The 8,279-nt window shown below is 47.7% G+C and overlaps 1 protein-coding gene across 3 annotated transcripts in view; it reads left to right on the top strand.

The window, feature by feature from the left end:
- The first annotated feature begins 2,198 nt into the window (after positions 1-2,198).
- Positions 2,199-8,279, top strand: part of RHOH (ras homolog family member H) — a 49,417-nt gene continuing 43,336 nt past the window's right edge. For 2 of the 3 annotated variants that reach the window (XM_012644465.1, XM_012644464.1), the window contains exon 1: positions 7,466-7,685. The gene's annotated coding sequence lies outside the window, so the exon portion shown is untranslated. Of the gene's footprint in view, positions 2,245-7,465; positions 7,686-8,279 lie in introns of those variants that run through there. The other variant, XM_012644467.1, reaches the window with a different exon arrangement.

The raw sequence follows: 8,279 nt of genomic DNA, 5'->3' as shown, positions 1-8,279 counted from the left end.
AAAGTGCAAGGAACAGAGAGAGGGCAAAGGAAAATGTTTCTTTTTTTTTATATAAGAATAATAGTAGCTTCTGAAGTTTAAAATCGATCTTAGTCAAGGAACCACTTGGAATTTAGGATCAGGCAAACTAGCTTGAGAGGTTGGGGTACCCACCTGCTGTGAGAGACCTAATAAATAATACTTAAATGATATAGCTGTATCCTGTAGTCAAGCATACCAAAGATATTGGCAGAATTCAGCTGGCTACCATCAGAAAGGAATGCAGACATGAACTATGGAATCAGGCTGTGCCATTTATTGCCTGTGTGACCCTAGGCAAGATACTTAAGCTGTCTGTGCCTCAGTTTCCTCCTTTGTAAATGGAGATAACAATAGTACCCACCTCATAATCATTGGTATGATTAAGCAAGGAAGTATATATAAAGTGCTTAACTGGCACATTAGTGCTCAGTAGTGGTAAGCCAATGTGACTATTATCACTTCGTTATATTATGATTTGGTTAAAAAGATCAAGGGAGCAGAGAATAGTAAGCTGAAGAAGAAAGCAGTATTATGGCTCCGGGTCTTAACAAGCTCCCGCTACTCTGAACTTTCCACAAAGTAATTGCCTCTGATCTCTCTAGTGCTCTCTAGATGTCAGCAGTGTGTTATGAAAAAGACTTTCAAGGATTTGGAAAAGAGACTCAGAAAGGTGGAGGGTGAGCAGTTCTGTGGGGGCTGGGACTAGAAGGGAGCGTGAGCTGGGTCCCCGTGCGGCTCTGTGGCCTGCTCCTCCCCTCCCAGGTGGGCAGAAAAGCAAGCGGGCTTCCATCCCGGAGGAGGAGGCCAGGGCTTGGCCGTCCTGCGACCGTCAAGCCCAGGGATCAATGCTGATGTTATGGACCGTTGAACATTAAAATGGCTTTTGGATGTTTTAAAAATCTCCTTCATCTTTCCAGCAAGGACTTTCCTGACCACCACATTGAACCATGGGCCCCCGCCCGCGGTTCCCTGTCTCCCTCCCTACTTCATCTTCCTTCTTAGTTATCAGCCAGGACCACGCACTGCACTACTCAAGTTTCATGTTCATTGCTTCTCTTCCTAATAAGTAGATGTAAACTCGTAAGAGCAGGCTGTTTTTGTTCCTGTTGTTGTTCACTGCTCTCTCTCTAGTGCCTAGCCCAGTGCTTGGTAAATATTATAGCAAATATTCAGTAACTATTTGTTGAATGCGAGGAAAGGATAAATTCTCATTTAGCTTAAGGCATTTGCAGTGTGGTGACCAGAGGACCTCGGGAGGCATTTCTGAAGATTTTGTGTGTTCAGATTATGCATAAGGAATTCAAGTATCATTAACAATTTGGTTTTAAAGTTTCTGGACCCTTTTACTCATTGAGACAAAAAACACATGACATTAGAATCCTTTGCGTGACGTGTATGCTTGTATGATTTTATTCCGACAGAACAAAGCTTCTCAAATTTTGCAATTTAACAGTTGTTATTTAAAGAGGGGGAAGGGATGGAGGGAACAAACTCCAAAAGGCAAAAATCCAGAACAGAAGTGGCTAATAATAGCCATCATGTCTATTATTTTCCAAGCACTACACAGTTTTTTTTCAAGATAAAACTCTTCGAAGATGGATATTTTACCTACTTTGCAGATGGGAAGATCAGGGCCTCATCCTTAGTAGTAAGTGGAGCTGGGATTTGAATCTTGCTTTATGTGCGTCCAAACTTATATTTTCTCCAAAATTTCAGATTGCCTTTGAGTGTAGGCTTCAACCTGTTCCCTCCAGAACTGTGCAGGAGATCTGTTATTTTGAAAAGGTGGCAAGTTAACACTCGGTTTGCTCTGCCTTACAGCTGAATGTTTGTAACGCCTGCTCTGAGCAGATGTGCCAGGTTGCAGCTACCCTGTGAGGTTTGTGCCCAAACTGAAGATCCCTATCAAGGCAGTGTGCCGAACGTGAGTTTGAGAAGGAGCAGTGAGGGACTTCTTCACCCTTTTCTTCTTTTTTAAAAAACCCCAGAATTTCTACATCAGTGCTCATCTTGTACGCTTTGCGGCATTTCCCCTGGAGTTTGTGCGCTTGATCCAAAGATGCTACTCTCACCAACATCACATTTCAAATTCCTCTTCTGGACTTACTCTCAGAGCCTGCGGCACATTCTTTAAAAATTTCGTTGAGGACAGCAAATCTTTGTCCTTTTAGAGTGAATTTGATTTTAGGAGACAGCTTTGTGGAACCACACCCAGTGAATAAGGTGAGTGAAAAAGCTGGATAGTATTTTGAGTAAAAAACAAGTAGTGAACAGAATGTGGTGACAGTGGTTTTGTTTCGTAGTTTATTAAACTGTCTCTGAAGGATGTTGTGAAAAGGTTCTGAAGTGCTTTGGCTGATGTCTGCAATGTTGGAAAAGGACATCAACTACCAAGGACGGCGCTGCAGGGCGATGCTCATTGACCACATTGGCTTTGCTCTGACAGTCTTAAAAAAAAAGTCGTATCATAACTTTAGATCCGTGGCTTGACTCATTGCTATGGGTGCTGTCATCTGCCACAAGGCTCCATACTGTTATGAATTACGGCTCTGCAATCAAAAGAACCAGGACGTGAATGTTTGCTAGATACACACAGTCATGCAGGGCAGACAGACCAGGATGAAAACAGCAGTGGAGAATCCTGAGAACCTAATATTCACCAAAACAAAAAGCAATATGTTACGTTACATTAAAACACTTAAAGAGAAAATAGATGATGAGAATAACAGCAGGAGGAAATGATGTTTTTATGGTTGTGGCAATAAAAGGGAAGCTAGAAGATGTTTGAAATGATATTCTTATCTAGTTAGTTAGGCTGTTGCTTATAAGGAATTAAAATATGAAAGGAGGAAATCATTCATGAGATTTCTAGCCTGTGGCATTTCAAAGATATTTCAATATTTAGAATTTTAAAGGGTATTTTATATGAATTTATTTTTACGCTGAAAGTTATATCAGAATTAAGATCTTTCTCTTAAGAAGAGTTAACATTTTGCAATCCCCACCACGAAATCTCTCCATCAGAAGGAATGGGTATTTTGTTTTAATACAGTTGTGGAGCTAGGAAGAGAATGATTACAATAGGATGAATGCCCTGGGTTTGAAATTCAAGGCATTCGGACAAGGTTTTAGTACCTACTTCCCATCCTCAGAACCCACTGAAATACTTCATTAGGTGGCATATTACAAATGAGGGCCTGTGTAAACATTAAGAACTACCCACCAAATCTAAGCCGATTCTGTTAACATGCTAACAGTAACAAGGCGAGGCGTCTTGCTAAGCCCGGGTGGAACCGACGGAGCAGATGGCTCACGTTCCTTACCACTGCAGCTGTTATGAGGAGTTCTTTCCGGTGTGAGCGCAGAGCACCTTTGCAACGAGCAAGAACAGCACTTACGCAGGAGTACAGGGTACACGGGCAGTTGTCATATTATTTAAAAACCGTCAATAAGAGAGGTCTTTGTTCTTAAGAGACGATTAAAGAAAAAAAAAGCTGTTCTTTCGCCATATCAGAGAGCATTCAAATGAAGGTGTTTTTGAGAAAGTAAGTCTTTCCTTTTTAACACGGACCTGCAAGGATTGTGTTTGCCTGGGAAGCTCGGAGGGGAGCGCCTGGGCCTGGGCGGGGGCGCCTCTGCGTCCCCACAGCGCCCTGCCAGGCGTCCAGTGGCAGGCAGCCGAGCAGGAGCCAGGACAGAGTGATGGGTGACTCTCGGTTCTGCTTCTCCTGTGTCGGCAGTAAGCTTTCACGCAAACCATTGAACCAGCTGAGGCCTCTGTTTCCTTGGCTGTTAAAATAGGTTTTAAAATGGTTGCCACGTGGGGCAGCTGTGACGATTAGATGGGAGAATCAATCTCTTGGTCAGCAAGTGGTTATTTAGTGACCATGTGGTGCCTGGGATATCTGAGCGGGCAGGGCCAGGCAGAGGTGGCAGGGCCGACACAAAGTCCGGGGCCCGAGGGAGCGGGTGGTGGTCCCGGAGGGTCTGGTTCCCACTAGGAATCCACGCCCATAATTTCCTTCCTTTCTGTTGTTAGATCCGGTTCCCCTCGGCCCCAGGAACAGAGAGGCAGAGTCACCGAGGCTGCAAATGGCAAAGGAGTTTATTTGCTAGCTCGAGCTAGGGTCCAAGTCCCAGAGCACCAACGCGGTGGCCTCCCTAGGAACCAGGACCCCGCCCTGGGGTAAAAGTGAAGCTTTTATACTTTCTGTTGCGCACGACACACCGGTGGCACACGACACGCTGAGCCCACCATCCCCCTTCCCCCTTCGTCCATTGGTTCCCTTGAAAGTGGAGGATTGTTTTGACCCCTGATTGGGTGGCCCCAGGCCTCGGGATTTTCAATTTTCGCGCCGGCGCCAGTTCTGATCTGTGTTTGGCGGGGGGAACTGAAACTTAGGCCTACTCTAGGAAGTTCAGGCTGTCATGGAGTTACTCCCGCCCTGTTTTTTTTTTTTTTTTCCTGATTAACTATATTTGACTAACAACTAAAAGCAAGCGCGGTTACAGAAGCAAATGACATTAGTTAGAATCAAAGAGAACACATTTTTCTAATCTAAAATAGTTTTTGTTCCACCCAAAACAAAGTACATTCTTTTACTATCAATTCCTGCCTTTCACTGCCACTCAGAAGTCCCCAGGATCCCTCCACTCTGTCCCAGGGCTGGGCCGCAGAGCGTCCGAAGCGACACAGGAGAGTCTGGGCCCACGCGTGTCTGGAAGCAGGTGTCTGTGGGCGCGTTCCCTCGCCCGCCACTCCTCCCGTTGGCTGAAAGTCTGTTAAAAGAATGGGGCTGGGGGAGAGAACACCAAAAAGGGACACTTCCAGGAAAGGAAGAGAATGAGATAGCTGTCCCCTCCGAGATGAAACTGTGTGAGGAGTGGAGGCGTGGGGGCGCCAACAGGAAAAACGGTCTCTCCCGAGGGGCAGGAGGACGCAGGAAGCTGCCACGCGGGACCATCTAAAAGGTGCGGTGGCGGGAACAGAGGGCGAGCCCGCCAGCGGCAGCGGAGAGGCAAGGCCCCGCAGGGTGCGGGAGAGCCTGGCCGGGAGCGCGCCCCGTTGTGACCCGGGAGCTCTTGCGCCCTTTGCTGCAGAAAGTGGCACAAGGCCCGCGGCCCTGAGTTTATGAACACGCTCAGGTGCTTCTTGCTGTTTCCGGAGGGGCCGAGCTCGCCTCCCTCCCTGCTGGGGGCGGTGGGCTGCCGTGCAGGCCGGTCCTGGCCGACTCCTCTGCCTTCTTAAGGGGACCGTGTCCAGCGGGGACACAGAAAACCACTGGATCTCTCGCTGGAAGGACAACCAGTTTTGAACTCTGTGTCACCCTAAATCTTTTAGAAGCTTGGATGAGAAAAATCTTTCACCAGAATTTTCTAAATCACGTCTCTGGATTAAATTGGAACATCCGAGCAGCGTTGTGGGGCAGCAAACGCTGCACGGACCCCTGCCGCGCTCTCCCCTAAGCCACCCTGGGGCTGCTGTTGGAGAACTCTGGGGAGATGCACGCGGCCTACACTGAGGAAGCACGTAAGAACCACCTCGCGACCTTGCTGCTGGCTGCACTGAGTCTGAGGATGCTGTTTCACTCCGCCACGGTGTCCCTCTCCGAGGATCCAGGGCACAGTTTCCCCGCGGTCACGGCGCGGACCCAGGAAGGCCTCGGCGTCCTGAGCAATGCGCTCCTCTGTCCGGCGGGCACGGGCTTCTGCGCAGTGGTGTTTCCCGGCCACACCGCCTGCGGAAAACCTCAGAACCACATGGGATACATCCTCCGCATTCATCTCACCCCTGGTTTTAGTTTAATTTTGGTTTTCATTTCTCTTGACCTCACTTTATTGATATCTTGCTAAGGTCTGTGTATTTTTAAGATGCCCTAAATACCTCGACGAACAAAACAGCGAGCGCGGCCGTCTGCCCGCGGCAGCGGGTCGGCAGGACATTCTCGGGGCGGCCACGTGCTGGCAGCGCCCGGATCCCTTGCTGCGCGGTGACGCGCTGACACCGGGCTGGGGCTGTGCGTGCGTCCGCGAGAACGCGCCTCGCCCGTCGGTCCGCGCGGGCCGCTCTCCCCGGGCTGCCCTCTCGTCCTTGGGGGGAGGGGCGTGCTGGCACTTCAGTTAGGGGTTTAAAATAATATCGATGCCCAGGCCCCAACCCAGACCTGTTAAACTAGAACCTTTGCATGTGCAACCCAGGCACTGATATTTTTAAAAGGCTTCTCAGACTCATTTCCTGCCAAGACTGAGAGACGCGGCTTTAGGTCTCCGCTGAAATGTCAGCTGCCCGAAGAGGCCCTCCTGGAACCCCTCCAGGAGGAAGCTGTTGTCTTGCCATTCAGCTCGGCTTCTGCTCTGGTCCCTTGGTAATAGTTATCATAACTTGGAATTATTGCATTTATTGGAATGTTTTTATTTGTCTTCCCCCAGCCCCCCTGTGAGGACAGGGGATGTGTCTGTCCTGGTCTTTGTGCTCCTCTTCCGCGCGGTGTCCCCGCCCTGCCGCAGTGGGGGCTCCGCACCCGTCTGTTGGCTTGAGTGGAGCTGACTGGATCCTTACCGCAGGTAGGTATTTTCTCAAAGATACCACCCTGAGCAGGAGCATTTACAATTATTCAGGGATTTGGGGCGCAGGGGGTTGTGACCGCGTTGTGAAAGGTCAGTTTGTTGGGTTAGGCCATTTAGCCGTAATCTGAATAGTTGCAGGTGGTTTCTACACCTGGGTTGCACGGAAGGACAAAACAAGTAAATTTGTGTTTTTAAGCAAATGATGAAACTCCAAGGAGTCTGAAAACAGCTCCTAGTGAAGTCCCTTGCAACGCAGGTGGCGGTCCGCACGGAGCGAGCGCGTGGCCGGGCGCTCTCGCTAGGGCCGAGTCTGTTCTCAAATTATCATTTGGTAGTTTTCAAATAAAACAAAGCAAACCAAACAACTTGCCTGCTGTTTCCCCCCCACAGTTAGTATGTTCCCCAAGCTGACCAGTAAATTCTAAGGTGCTTTTTCCTAAGTGTAAATTAACCAAGACCAGGAAGTGGAGTGGACTTTTTTTTTTTTTTGCTTTATTTCGCTTTCTTAAGGAATCATGTTGGTTTCTTGGTTTTTCACTCTTCCTCTCCTCAGTTTTATGAGGCGATTTGCTGGAGGAAAACGGGGTGCTGGGAAGGGGCGGGGGATATGCGCCGAGAATGGGGAAAAGGGGGGTACATTAAACACGAATGCAGCCATGCAGCAAAAGCCGTATTCTGCCTCTTATCTGGGGAAGTGGCATATTCCCGTGGAGAGAAATGCACGTGCGCACGCACACCCCTAAACCCACACAAATGAAACCCCCTCCGCGGAGAGGCCAGCCACAGGAAACTGACTTATGCACAGGAACTTGCTAATCTCTTTGGTCACATTCAAACGGCACCTGCCTCTGCAGTCACCACACATACCAAGCCTGACCATCTCGGGTTGGGTTCTCTTCGGGCCCAACGCTTACATTTTTAGTTCTTCCGATGGGAATCAGTTATATTCCTGGGGAAGAAGGAGAAGTTGATCCTGGAAGGAAATCACCACAGTGAAAAGGCTTGGGCCTCTCTTGTTTTTCACCTGTGCTGAACAAACCTGACTTCCGGAGTCAGTCATTTTGGTGCCAAGAAATTTCTTCGGCATTCTACAACCGGTAAGACTTTTGCTTCTTTAAAAATATTTCTTCAGCGTCAAAAGGAATCTTTATAGTTTCACATACCTGTTGCTCTAGGCTAAGTGTGGTACTCACGCTGTTCTACTTGTTATAAAGTATGGAACCGATTTACAGGGGAAGGGGGAGTAGCTCTGAGATCTGCTATGCCCTCCCGCACAAAGTCCTAATGAGATGCAGGTAGTTTTTGAAACATTAAAAATTACAATAGTTGGCTTTTCGATTTTTCTAGATATTCTCCTAGAGAATGCCTATGCTTGTGATTGACTAGGACTGAGCTCAACTATGTGGGTGGTTTAAGTATCATCCAACATTTGATGAAGTCAGTCTAAAGATCCTCTAAGTTATGTAAACATGAATTTTAAAATTTTCTAGTTCAGAAAAGAAACAGAATCAAAGTCTAAATATGGAGATTTGGATCTGGAATTCCTAGATTGTTTGTTTCACCTATTGCCAAGGCTAATGTCCATTTTCTAAAAGTGGTATATGATATATAAGTATATATTTTTAAATTAGATTAAATTTCGTTTTTTGAAGTGGTTTGATTTGGAGACATGCTGCGAGGTACCAGTGAGT

The sequence above is a fragment of the Propithecus coquereli genome, unplaced genomic scaffold (genome assembly GCF_000956105.1).
Source record: "Propithecus coquereli isolate 6110/MARCELLA unplaced genomic scaffold, Pcoq_1.0 Scaffold213, whole genome shotgun sequence".
Lineage (NCBI taxonomy): Eukaryota > Metazoa > Chordata > Mammalia > Primates > Indriidae > Propithecus > Propithecus coquereli.
The sequence above is the reverse complement of the archived record's forward strand: the minus strand, read 5'-3'. Positions and strand labels throughout refer to the sequence as shown.